This window comes from Meleagris gallopavo, chromosome 12 (genome assembly GCF_905368555.1).
Source record: "Meleagris gallopavo chromosome 12, MGAL_WU_HG_1.1, whole genome shotgun sequence".
Lineage (NCBI taxonomy): Eukaryota > Metazoa > Chordata > Aves > Galliformes > Phasianidae > Meleagris > Meleagris gallopavo.
This window is the reverse complement of record NC_139415.1, coordinates 13202740-13216699: the sequence shown is the minus strand read 5'-3', so window position 1 is coordinate 13216699 and position 13960 is coordinate 13202740. Positions and strand designations below refer to the sequence as shown.

Below are 13960 nucleotides of genomic sequence, written 5' to 3'. Positions count from 1 at the left end.
GAAGTCTTGCCATGTTAAAATGAAACAAAATAAGGATTGTTGCACAGCTAGTGAAAGAGGAATTCCTCTGAGGGGTTGGGAAGTGCAGTAAGACATGGTATGCATGCACTTTGCTGGAAAAAAAAATAAATCTACTGTTCTCAAGGACAGTGGAGTTTGCTCATTTCATTGGGTATTTGCACAGTGATTGTGAGTTGTGGGCTGGTTATAAGACTTAATTGTCTCTGATGTAGAGGCAGGATGTTATGATCACGTAACAAGGGGGAGATTTGCTTCTTGACCTGCTAACGAGGGCTCATAGGTTTCAGTAAGAACTGTTGCAAAGCTTGCTGGAATGGGTTCTTAAACCTGAAGGCTGGTTTTAGACAAGCACTGAAACATACAGCACAATATAGAGTAACAATTTTTCTTAAACTACAGTCATTCATCTGGATTCAGATGAGGTTGTGCTGATCAAGTGCTGAAGAAACAGGAAACAGACCCTAAACAAAAACTTGAACTTATTTGGTCCTAATCTAATCCCTTTTGATTTTGGGTGAGAACCTCAGCAGAGGGCAGCTTGGAGTGTTCTTAGCCTCTAGACCGTGACTATGGAACATAGTTTTTGTGTTGCTGTGCTCCCCAGGACATGAGTGTGTCATAGTTTGGGAGGGCTGTTCGGAGGAGCTGGATGCTGCCCCCGAGTATTGGAAGCTTCTGCTGGCACCAAATGCTGCCTTGATTCTTCCAGACAGCAGAAGCAAAAATGAAAGATTGTGGCTTTTCTGTTTTTCCTTTCACTCTGCTTAATTCAAGTTTCCAGCAGATGGAGGACTGGAGGGAATGTCTGACCTTTTTTCTCCAGCTGTCAGGAGTGAGCGTAGTAGAGGAGGAGCCCTCAGGAGGGACATTGTGGCTCTTGATGACACTTGGGTAAAGGGTACTGTCTCACATCACATGGGGAGGTGTGGAGCTTCAACTGTAGTTAAACCTGGTGATGAGTGGAAAAGTTTGTCATGGGATAGGAGCAGGGGAACAAGGGCTTGTCCATGGCTCTAGCTGAGCACGAAGCCTGGAGAAGGGAGAGAACCATTCCATTGTGCTCCAGTTTAAATGCTATGCTGTCAAACCTCCCGTGGCTCTGTTGCTCTTACTTCTTTCCACTTTTTCAGTGGACTGAAGTGCTCCTGCACTGAAGGAAAAGCTTTTTTTCTCGGCCTAAAGATATTAACAGCTTTTTGGAGATAACTTTCAGTCCCTTACTGTCTGTGAGTGCATATGCAGGTTTCTTTGTCCTTTAATGTTCTACATCATCCAGATTTAAGAGCTATATTAAATTCTGTTGTCTTTCAAATCACTGCCAATATTATGAGGGAAACTGTTTTCTGGGGAAAAGGGGTCTGTAGGCAATTGTTGACTAAGCAGTTGTAAGCAGGTCCGCAGTGCTTATTTTTTACATCTCTACAACACATTTCATGAAGCCAGTTACTTGCCTCGAGATTTACAATCTCGATGAATATGTCAAATCCACTACGAAGGCCAACAAGTATCTTGGCTCTGTACTGGACTCCAGAATACCTGTGTGTGGTAAGCAGTTGTCTTCATAAAATCATAGAATCAGTAAGGTTGGAAAAAACCTCTGAGAACACGTAGTCCAACTGTCCATCTACCACCCACAGTGCCCAGTAAACCACGTCCCTCAGTGCCACATCTCCACGTTTCTTGAACACCTCCAGGGACAGTGACTCCACCAGGTCTCTGGGCAGCCTGTGCCACTGTATCACCACTCTTTTGGAGAAGTTGTTCGTGGTATCCAACCTGAACCTCCCCTAATGGCAACTTGAGGCCATTACCTGTCATATTGTCCTATCCTGTTTTATCTCTTATTTTGAATTATTACTGATATCGAATCTTCATGCTTTGGAAGTGCATCTTTTCTACTATCCATCCTTCTGTCATCTGGAATAATCCTGCTCTAGTCTCATTACCTCAGTATCTTTATTTAAGAAAGGATTGGATTCTTTTCTGTTGGCAGTTCTTTTGAAGCTGCTCACGCTCTCACTCCTCCCCAGTCCTGTGTGCTGGGGTATGCATAATGCTTCCCTGCCCGTCACAAAGATGAATGCCAGTGCATGGTTACAAAAGATTTCTTCCAGCCACCCAGCTGTGCCCCTTCCCCAGCTGGCTCCCTGCTGCAGGCACAGCTCAGTGGAAGAGTGCTCATCCCAGCAGGATACCGTGCAATCACACTTTGAGAGCCTTGTGCAGCAACAAGATGATCAGGGGCTTGGTATTTGCTTTGGTTAATGTGATCTGAAAGTTGCATGCAGAGAATGTTCCTCTGTCACAGATACGACGGCAGTAATGCGATTATGCTCTGATTGTGTGTGGCGGAGCTGGGAAACAGCCTTCCCTTTCACATCAGTCAGTGCTCTGAGAATCTATTCCTGTCTGTCAGCGATGGACAGAGTCCTGTTGCTGATGCTAAATGAAGATTGTGGTGATGCAAGCATGTCTGTTTGAGTAAGGTTGTCATCACCTAAAAATATAAATCACTACCTAATATCACATCTAATTTGAGTTTGTTCAATCCAGAGAGAACTGATGAGCAGCTGTGTTGCTGTATGACCGTTCTCATAGAATCATTAAAGTTGGAAAAGAATTCTGTCATCTAATCCAACTGTCCACCTACCACCAGTATTGCCCACTAAACCATATCCCTAAGTACCACATCTCCATGTTTCTTGGACACCTCCATGGATGGTTATTCCACTGCCTCCCTGGGCAGCCTTTGCTCCATCCTGAATGGCAGTCAGATGTAGGGTTTGTCAGATAATATTCAGCTGATCTGGTAATGGCCATGTATTTTAGTATTAGACACTACTTTTTATTAAGTGGATCTTGTTGTCACACAGTGGTGTTTGACCACTGCTGGAGATGGGATGCTACCTCTGATAGACCCGTGTTCTGACCTGATATGGTTATTTGTATATTTTTTCTGTTTTACAAGGAAAAGTAGTGTTAATGTCCAAGCATGGTAGTATAAGATGGTCCAAAGTGACAGACATTAAACTAGAAAAGAGAAAATGTCCTTGTAGGTTGGTTATTTTGCAAAGGCTGCTCTGTGAGAACCCGAGGTAAGTATTGTTTGGTGTTAGGCTGGCTGCTTTCTCTCATTCCTCTATCGCCTTTTTAAATTAAATCATGGTTAAACAGGCAAGCTGTGGTAGAGTGAAATTCCTTCACAGTGGTGGAGAATCCATGAAGAAGTGTAGCACTTTGATTAGGAAACCTGCTATAAACTATACTGGATGAGTGAGAGACCCGTGCTTTGTTCCTGGCTCTGCTATTGATGGAGTATGTGACCTTGGGCATTTCCCCCTCCTTTTTTATCCTGAGTTTTCTTCCTGGGAGGATAAAATAATGACACACCACAACCTTCACGCAGCTTGAAATGGAGTGAAATATGTGTACTAGGAGCATTTTCTCTTCAATCTAGTTCTTCTGATTCATCCATTAAAACCAGGGTCAGAAAGGGAACTTGTAAAAGCTAAATTATGACAGCACAAACAGTTTTTAAACAAAGAAACACCAAACACTGTTGGCTGTCCACACTGTTCCACATAAGCTCGTTACCACACAGTTGAGCAACAAGTTGCCTGCGCACCAACACTTGCCTATGCAATTGCATACCATCTTGTGATGTGCTCTTAGGCTGTCTTCTCTGTGCACCTGCTGCATACCCTCCTGTTAACAGCTTGTGTATGCAGCCATTCCTCAGTGTCTGCTCACACCTGCATGCCTTCTGCACACACATACCTGGTGCTCCCACGCGTATGTTAACAGTCACAACGTGGTAGTCAGCATTTTGTGGGGATTTTTTTGGCTGGACTTCTTCAGAGACTGCAGCTTCATATAAATATTGCTATTTATTACCCCTAAATTTAGGGTTATTAATTATATCAGTGTAACTAATTTATATCACCATAAACAGCAATAATAAATAGTGCCAAATGCTAACTTGCAGTGCTTGCCAACTGTGCCGGTGTTTAATGAGTGCTTCCCCCCACTTCCCAGAAGTATTAAATTAAAAATGATTCAGCCTTGCAAGATGATTGATCAAACAAGAGTTGGAAACTCCTAGATAAGTGCTTTTGATTTAAAAAATATTTCATGTGCAGACTTCTCATGCACTATCTGTCTATTTTGAGTATCCAAAAGTCCTGAACTGCTCAGTATCTGTTCTGAGTTCATGTCTCTCTCCTACATTGCCACCTTCTTCCTTTTCCTTTACTCCCTTTCATGTTTCCTTTTCTCTTCTATCTACCCTTTACTCCCTCTTCTTTCTCTACTATTGGATCAAAGAAGCCTTTCAATGAGAGGAACTTGATGCGTTTTTATAAATGAATTAAACCAATCAGTGGAGATGGGAGCCGGTGAGGCTATTTTGGTAAAGGAAGATTAATTTTTTTTGGAAGCTGCGTGATTTCTTCAAAGGCATGGGGTAACCATAGTAGCAGTTAGGAAGAGGAAATCCTGATTTGCATTTTGGATTATAGCCACGGGCTATTCTTTATCTGGTTTAAAAACACCCTGTTCTCTCCTGCACCTGCCCTCCCACAACATAGGCTGAGTAAGCTTTGCTGCTGCTTAAAGGTAAGGCAGGCGAGCTGGGTTTTGTGTTTGTTTGTCTCTATTGATATCTACTCTCACTTTAGTAGGGCTGTTTTTTCCATCCTGTTTTACTTACAGTGCTTTATTTATTGTCTCTTGGAATCCAGCAGAGAAAAGCTTTAACTCTGACACTTACGAAATGGAGAGATAGAAGTATGCTCTGAAAACTCTTCCAGAACACATTTCCTTTGCGTGCTCTCAAAAGTTACAAAAAGGAAACTATTAGTGTTCTCCACTTACTTTTTGCAACATGGGCCTTTTTTTTTTTTCTTTTTGAAGGATACTCTTAGGAAGAACAGAAGCAAGCTTGTCCCTATACCAAAAAGCATTATTTATGCATATAACTTTTATTTCCTCCTTTTTAAATTTATTTCTTTATTTATTATTGCACGCTCTCCTGCATTAAGGCATTTTGTTCTCCAGATAGTCAGAGGCAGAGCTGGACGTGGACAGCAAAAAAGGAGTCACTTTATGACTCAGAACTGCATCCTTGAGGATTAAATCTTGAGGTAGTGGCACACAAACCCACGCAGATGTAGATATCCCTCCTATCCTCCTCTTGCTTCTCTTGTCTGCTTCTTGAAGAGGTTGAAGAGGAGTTGAATTCCCAGAATCTAGTCTTGCATAACTAAATGGATGCCATGCACTTTGCAAACACACTTTAAAGACTCTCTCCAGACTCCCTAATCTGTAATGTTGTGTGCGTTTCTCTAAGGATAGTGTGGTGACATGAGGAGGCTGGGAAAGGAATGTTTTCAAACTGTCATTAATGCATTGTGAGAGTGTATCTCTAGGAGTGAGTTACTCCAGGATTAGCGTGCTGCTGTTCTTGAGCAGACATGGACCATACTGTATTTAGAAGCCCCATCTCTAAATTAGTACCTCCATGCCAACAATAGTTGTGTAGATGCGTGTGGAAAGCAAGGCGTATTTGGATAAAAGAATGTTTTTGCAAAAGATTCAGTCCTTACTCATTTAGAATGGCTGTGCTCTGAGCTGTACATTATAAAATGGTATATTTGCAAGCACTGACTCGGTCCTCAGAACAGATGAAAATGCCATGTCTGGGGAATGTTTGTACTGCCTCTGGAATGTGGCTCTGGGAAGCGCTGTGAACTGTGGGTGAACTTTCTTTGAGTGGAATAGATGGTTCTTATCTAAGTGCTGCTCTGTTGCTTCAGGCATTGCCTCAGCTGCCCCCGTTAAAAGGGCAGTGATCCTGCACCAGTGGTGAGGCGTAACTGGTGAAAATGCACTTCTTGTTGGGCAGCACGGTTTTCTCAGCAGGCCATCCTGAACATTTTGAGTACTTGTCTGCCACCTTTAGTTCTAGTGAAATGGGGCTGAGACCACTTACACTTCTTCAAGGCAAGCAGCCTTATTGTTCCTGACAGGCTCAGCAGTTTCCATGTAGCAGGGGCCCATGATCTGGGAGGTTAAGTCTATAGGACATGAGGTAATGGCCTTATGTTACACAAGGGGAGGTTCAGGTTGGATATTAGGAAAATTTCTTTTTAGGAAGAGCGGTGATGCAGGTGGCACAGGCTGCCCAAGCATATGCTGAAGTCACTGTCCCTGGATGTGTGCAGGAAACGTGGGGATGTGGCACTGAGGGATGTGGTCAGTGGGCATGGTGGGGATGCATTGATAGTTTGGCTAGATGGTCTTTCCAACCTTAATGAGCCTACGATTCTATGAAATCTGGTTAGTACGTGAAGAACATAAGATAAAATACGGGTATATTATTCCTTACCTCTTTGCAAGCTCTCCTTTGGTGGACCCAGAACCAGAATCTGACCATCCATCAAGCTCTTCTGAGTACATCAGTGTGCTGTGGGAGGTGACCCAATTTCAGACAAAGCCCTTTGCCCTGTGCTAACGTGGCAGTCCATCCTTGGCTCTCCTGTGGTAAACCTCCGTGGGCATCCAGCTGCACCCCAGGACTCCCTCTGACAGCACTTCTAATGCAGCGTTGTTTATTCCTTCCTTTATCAGCTGGAGCTGTTGGGCCCCCTGAGTTATTAGATCTATTCGCTCATTGTCAGTGTTTGCTCCTTTGTAAATATGTCCCCATATGTCTCTGCTCCTGAGGAATATGCTTTCTCTTCTATTTACTGCTTTTCCCAGGCACCCACCTCCTCACTGCTCTATCCACCCAGTGGCCCAATAACAGCCATGGAGATAAATAAGCAACATAACTCTTCCTAGCTATTGTTATTGTTGTTGTTGCCCTGCATAGTAATATATATAATAACAAGGAAACAAATCTTATTACTAAAGTAATTACAATAAATAAAATGCTGAGAAGGGAGATGAAGGAAGGGTCTGTCTGGGGAGTGATTGCAGTAGGGGTTTTTAAAATTTAATTTACTCGAGATGTTCTTTGCCACTTTATTGATACCCTGCTGAGGGGGCTGCGACTAATTAGCAACCAGCTGTTGTTCTAACACACCCTCACCTAATTTATTGTTTCCTTGAGTCTCTAAAATAGGAGCTTGTCTGCTATCATTGTCTGTAGGACGCGGCACCAATCTCATGTCAGCAGTTGGTTTTACTGCTTGGTGCTTCTGTTTTCTGAAAGCTGAGTAGCTGAAATTTTGGGTGCTTTGCTGTCTTTCCTTTTATTTTCCAGCATATTCCATGTGCTCCCAGGAGGTCAGGCAGGAGGATACACTCAATCTATCAGATAATAAGAAGCTGTCCCAGAGTCCAGCATGATAACAGGCCAACACAGTGCTAATTTTTGGTAAATTGCCCAGAGGGCTGTGCCACTGTATGTATGCTTTGGTAGAGACCAGAGACCTCACAGAGGAGGTCTGGCATAGACAGGGCCCAGGATTTCTTAGTATCTAAATTTTGTGACCTTGTTCTTTTGCTTGTTGATATCCTATGAAAGTGCTGTACTACTGTTGGCCCTGTATCACCTGTCTTCTAAACACCCAAAAAAGAATTAGTTAATGGTCATTTTAAGAACTGGAGGGACCAAATGCATTGTTTCTTGTTTCTTTAGGCTTCCAGTCACAAAAGCACATGCAGTGTTTGCTCTGAAATAGTAAAGATACTCACCCATGAACTGCGTGCATCTTCCTTGATGCTTTCATACCCAATCTGTTCTGATTATTCAAGGTCACTTGGGAATTTCAGTGCCAAGATCATTTGATATGGGCTCAGTGATTTTAATGTCCTGGACTACTAAACAATTCAGCTTTGAGCCCCAGAAATTATTCCATTTTAGAAGGCTACTACCTTGTATTTTCAAGTTAGCATGAATATTAGATATGAACACGATGTTCCATGGGCTCAGAAAGGAATTATTTTTGTTCAGCATTCATGTCTAGACTCCTGACTGACAATGGGAGTTCATAATCAGATGTCTGTACTCCTTTGACAGTTCTAGGAGCCAGGAGGCTGGTGTACAAAGCTAGCTTTTAGTAAAGTTAATGAGTTGATTGAATTAAGTTCTTATTTGCATTAGTTTGAGTGTGTATGATTCTCTTTTCTTTGTTATTATGCTCATTTAAGTCCACTTTGTAATGTTATTCCCAAAGCAGTTGTGCCTGTGCTAGGCTCTGTGCAGACAGGCAAGGAGCAGCTGGGCTAATGGATCTGTTGTGGAGGCTAATCCATTTTTTTAATGATGCACTTTATGGAAGTGGAAGTTTTGTAGTTACTGCTTTCCTTCACTGTCGCTTCTTAGGATGGAGGAGGAATCTCACTGCTGTGACTTCTACAGCCACCTAATACAGATTTGTGAGGTTCAGTATCATCAGTGTTGGGACTGGAGAACTCTGTAAGATGAGGAATTCCTTTATGCTTTCTTGAAATTTTTCAGGATGCACCTGCAAACCCTGATCCAGTTGATCCCATAGGTAAACCTACAATGAGATCTCACACAGATACTGGCAGACGTGGATTTTGCATCTGATTCCTGGTTGTAGTAGGCACAGAGTACCGATAGAAATGTTGAACATATTGGGCAGAAGCTCATGTCACAAGTGGAAGGGCTAGTTTTGATTGCTTATCTCAAGATCAGCCTGTCTTACCCAAGTTAATGCTTTTTGGAAGCTACAGATTCAGAGTTGGAGTTGTTATTCATGGGATGGGAAAAAAAGTCCACAAAATGAAATTGTAAAAACTTCACTTTTATAGATGCAGTGAAGAATGTCCAATACTTTACTGCAATATCCACACTACCTGGAAAGCTGAAATTGCCTGGGAATGAAGGTTATTGTCTCTCATAATATACCTTCATATATTACTGTGTAATAAATCGAGCAGTATTTCTTTCACCCTGCAAACTGGACATCCCTGGAGTTCCAAGTGACATTTCAAATTTTATATGACCATTCAATCCCTTTTAAGTATTAAAACACATCATTTTTTGTGATATATGCACAGAAGTTCTTTCTAAAAGCATATGAATAAAAAAATCTAGAGCTTAGTTATGCAAAGGCAGAGTTGCTTTACTGTCTGTTGGCTTTTAAATGTCTGTGTTTAGTTAGCTCTGTATTTTAGCTACTATTGTTCTTCAACATCTCTGTTTCTGTATTTTTTTCTGCTCTTCCTTGCCCTCTGTTTCATTTGAATAACATTCAATTGAATAACAGCTGGTGCTGTTATAGGAGAGCAGATATGTAACTGCCTTGGGTTGGAGGAATGGGCTGGCAATTGAAAAATGGTGTTCTTAAAAGTGGGACAAAGAGGCATATCAACAAAAATAAGCTTCATCTGGAAACCTGTATTTTCAAAATTACTTGTGCAAAAATGCACCTACAGAGGACAGACTGAGGTTGAATAGTTCACCTGTGTACATGGTTCATATGATTGTACGTGTAATTTAGGTAATTACACGGGCAAATTTTACCCCAGTAGTTTGAGCAAATTGCCACCTTAATTTATGAAACCAGCTGTGTGTCCCAGGGAAGCAGCAAGAAAATGAAAAACAGAAAATGAAGTTGATGCTGGAATGACATAGAGTGGGAAACCAAAAACTCTCCTGCAGCTTGAAGGGCAGCATTGCTGGGAGTCAGGAAAAAGTCAACCACACTTCTAATGCTGTAAAGCATTAGATTCTTAAAGGGATAGAGAAATGAAGAGCTTTTGAAGTCATCTAGCCCAGATCTGAGCTGGAGGAAACAATACAAAACAAAAAGAAGAGGGTGAGATGGGCAGGGAAGAGGGCTTCAGTAACGATGCACATTGGGTCTGTACGTACTGTAGAACTATGAAGTTGGTATTTGAACACACTCCAACTTAGTGGTGTTGTAATCCTGATAGGAACCTTCAGATAAGTATATTTAATTTAATTGATTTTTAATTGCATGGGAATATGATTATTTTTGCATTTAGATGCTGTAGAAACCATGCTGTGTTCAGAGCTCAGCCACTTTTCCCTGGACTGTTAGAACTGGCATGTGAAATTCCACAGTGGATGTATCCCTGTAGAGGTGGTTAAATATTCCGTTACGTTCAATAGAGCTCTTCTACCTCCTTTGCTGAGGAAGCAGAACACAGTGAGGAAGTGATAGTGGACAATGCAGCCTAGAACCTAAACCATCTCTTGGATTGCTTCCATGTGTCTGCAACAAATGATAAGTACTTAAGGTACAGTTGTTATAATAGTTGAAGAAGTCATATTACTCCACTGCGTATGTATTATAGGCTGTAAATAGGCAAAGCGTTTTATTTCTAAATACATACACATAACAGTCTGTTACAAGGTCAGTAGTTTAGCATAATGCTGTTTTTGATTATTTTTTTTCCTATGAGCGTTCTTATAAAGCTTTCCTCCTCCTACTGTAAAGTTACTATGATGTAACGCTATTCTGGTGAGTATAGGGGTTCTTTCCATGGTATGGCATCTCTGGTAGTAAAGTTTCTTTATCTCCCATATTCTCTAATTTTTCTCCCCATATTTTCAGAAGCTCAGCTTTTGATGAGAAGGTAGTACCTTCTCCATCTGGGGGTGCCTGCTCCCACTGAGCACCAAAAACTTGCTTCCCAGTTCTATCTCTGGTCTATGATGTTTGTACCAGCAGATAACAGTGATAACAGTAATGTAAACTTGAGGATCGTTTCCCATATTCATTGTCTGTTAGTTTAAAATTAAAAAAAAAAAAAAAAGTAATTAAAAAAAAATAATTAAGTAAAGAAGTGACTATTTTTCTATCATCCCCCAAATGGTTATGACACATAAGAGGATGTAAAATGCAGAGCGGCTGAACAATCATAAACTATTTTAATACCACTTAAAAATGAGAAGAAGCAGGAAAAGAGCCTTGGGTATTAATGAAGTTTATTGCACTAGTCTGTCACTTCTACAGAGCACGATTGTGGTTTTAAATCCTTGCTCCAGTGACATGAAAAAAATGTGGTGGTCTTTCATCCAAGTCTCTAATAGCTGTTAGTCTGTCATAGAAATCTCTAGTACCACATTTGAGCTAGTGGTGAATTCTACGCTCTGGTGGATGTAATGTTAAGCAAAGCAGTTCTGGACTGTATTTGTGATAGCAGAGCTGTAAAGCAGGGCCTGAAAGTGAAGTCAGAAAAGTTATAGGAGTTATAGGCTGTTACGTTTTATTTGAATTTTTTTAGGTGATTCAAAGTAAACTCCTTGGATTTAGGCTGAGATAACTGGGGAGTCAAGGCTGGAAAGACAGGCCATGATCCGTGGGTTAAACCATTTGCAAGGAATACCCACATCTCTTTCTGGTTGATCTGTTTAGTGTCTCACTATAAACTTGTATTAACATTCAATGTAGAAAGCTCACTGCTGAAGGCAGTGGAGGGGTAACTGTTCCCCACCCCACATGCATGTCAGGTGAAGAAAGCTTGCTTTGGAACATCTTCATGCCTGGGGAACGTGTTTTTGTGCATATGCTAGTTTTCAAGTGAAGAACGCCGAAGAGCTGTACCTTAAATTGCTGTAATCTCTGTCTCTTTCCCTGACGTGCAGGTGAGGGCACCCTTGAACTATTCTACTTCTCTGTCTATCTTTAGAGTGATCTGAGCAGCATGGGATCTCATCAAGCATGTAGGCTGCTCTGAGGCAGTGGCTTTGAGCCTCCCAACTCATAATACTAATACAGCTGGGAATCTAAATAAAAAGGAGAGTGTTAAGAAAAAGCCTCTGTTGCTGTAAGCAGAAGAAATAATCAGAATCAAGTCTGTCTTTCCATTACATGGTTTCTTATGGAAACAAAAGCCCAGCTTGGGGCTGTTTCTTATAATGAACTGGTTTGACCAGTGTTCATGCCTTTCCCTTTTTTTGCTGCCTTGTGTCAGTTCTGATTGTGTGTATAGTGATGACAGCAATTTATTTCTTATATCTTCTGTCCCAAAGGGTGTCAAAGAGACATAACAAAACTGTATGTACTTTAATGTCAGGCATTACTTAGTGTACTACCTTTGGGCTGGTACAAAGTAGTTCTTTATAACCTCTGAACCTGTTGCCTCTGAATGCTGGACATTGCTGGATTTAAGCTATTGGGCAAAAGTCACAGGGACTGGGTGTGCAGCAGATATTGTGAGCTGTAGAGTGTCTAAAAAAATCCCTTAGATGCAATCAGACTGCTTCTGTATTCTATTTTTTGTTTTCCCCCAGCATTTTATCCATCTTTGAGAAACACGTGTGACAGCTCTGAAACCACAATTTTACTTGCATGATCTCAAGTGGAATGGCTGGTCCCTAAACAGCACGTGTCTACCAAGCACTAGTTCTCCACAGACTAGCTGCAGGGCATGTGTTCTTGCTCAAGCCTGATGTGAGCCTAAATAAGGAGTTTGTTTTGAGGTTTGCCAAGAACAGTATTCTTTCTGTGTAAATGTATATACTGTCATAGAGTGATAGAGACCATTTTGATGCAGATTATAAAGATTGAAAGACTGCAGTTTTGGTTGAAAGTTGTGTATGTGTTTATATGTGCAAATTAGTCAAGTTGGGGTTTAGGCATTTAAGTGGCCATTTGTGCTCTCACTTTTGACTATTGTGCTCATCCTTTGGGAATGAGCTTGTACAGATTAGACACAAAAATAAGCAAGCATGTGTTTTGTTGTGCTATGCTGAAAACATTTTGTTGTATTTGGAAATAAACTCGTATTGATTTATCAGTTTTTCCCCCCTTGATATTTCTGCTCTAATCTGAAGAATGTGAACTCGTGGCTACAAAGCAGTAATTCAGCAATGTGTTTTCCTTTTCCAGATGAATCTTTTAACTGTTTCTGTAGCATAAGCTAATACTTCTATCTAACTGTTATTAAGATACTCTCATGGCGAGTTGGAATTCAACCCCAGTTTGCCTTGTGGTTGAGTGGTGACCAAGACTTGCCCCAGCTGAATTATCCTCCTTTTATCTTTTTTCCCTTCATACGCACAAAGAAGTCTGTCTGTACACCGAACTGTGAAATACACAGGAGTGCAGAATTGATATTGTTGGTTCAGAGCTCCATCCTGGAAGCTTCAGAGAGAAAACTGCTTACAGAGGGATGAAGGCCTTTGAAGGGCTTATTAGTGACTTGGCCCATAGGCTTCCCGGAGGCTCACCAGACTCTGCTCTATCACGTCTTTAATATTTTCACATAAAGTTATCTACTATGAATACTTAATAGAGGGGGTGAAAAGATAAGATCTGATCTGTAATGAGAAGACAGTTTGAGCTGATGCTAAGTTGCTGCCCTGAAACCTTGAGGATACTGAAATTTGCAATGAAATTTGGAACCTTTGAGTCAGCTGATTTATGATCCATATATACGTTATAATGTTATAATATGTTGTTTAATATATCTTCCATGATTCCTTTAGAAAGAGTAGACATCAAGATAGGAGAGCAGGAATATGAATGCCACAAAGGTATGAGTTTTGTCAGTAAAGTTTTGTTGAGGAAGAAATTAATTTTTAGTTCCTCCACATTAATAATTCTATTAAGGGTTAGCTTAATGAAGTTTTACTGACTAATTTTCAAGCTGTAATTTGCCTTTGAAAATTTTTTAATGAAATGGAAATTTATATAGACTGCATAACAATAACCTAATGAAGTGGCAAATCATATTTTAAAATCACTTGTGATTCAAAATGGCATCTTAATTCTTGGAATTTAACATCATTCACACTGGGAGCGCCTGAATCATTGAAACTAAGATGGAACTTCTTGTAATCCAGGAAATGCTAACAAGTACAAAATGAGTCTGTGAAATGGTTCATGTAAGCCTGGGCCAGTTTTGTGCATTGCTGAAAGAAAATGAAATAGCAAAGATCTGAACGCAAGCCCTCATCATCTTGAGTGAATGCTGTGGAGAGTCTGTGGTCGGG

At 41.0% G+C, this 13960-nt stretch overlaps 1 protein-coding gene across 14 annotated transcripts in view; it reads left to right on the top strand.

Moving 5' to 3' along the window:
- The window catches only part of AGBL1 (AGBL carboxypeptidase 1), a 489849-nt gene that overhangs the window by 103364 nt on the left and 372525 nt on the right, over nucleotides 1–13960 (top strand). The window lies entirely within an intron of this gene.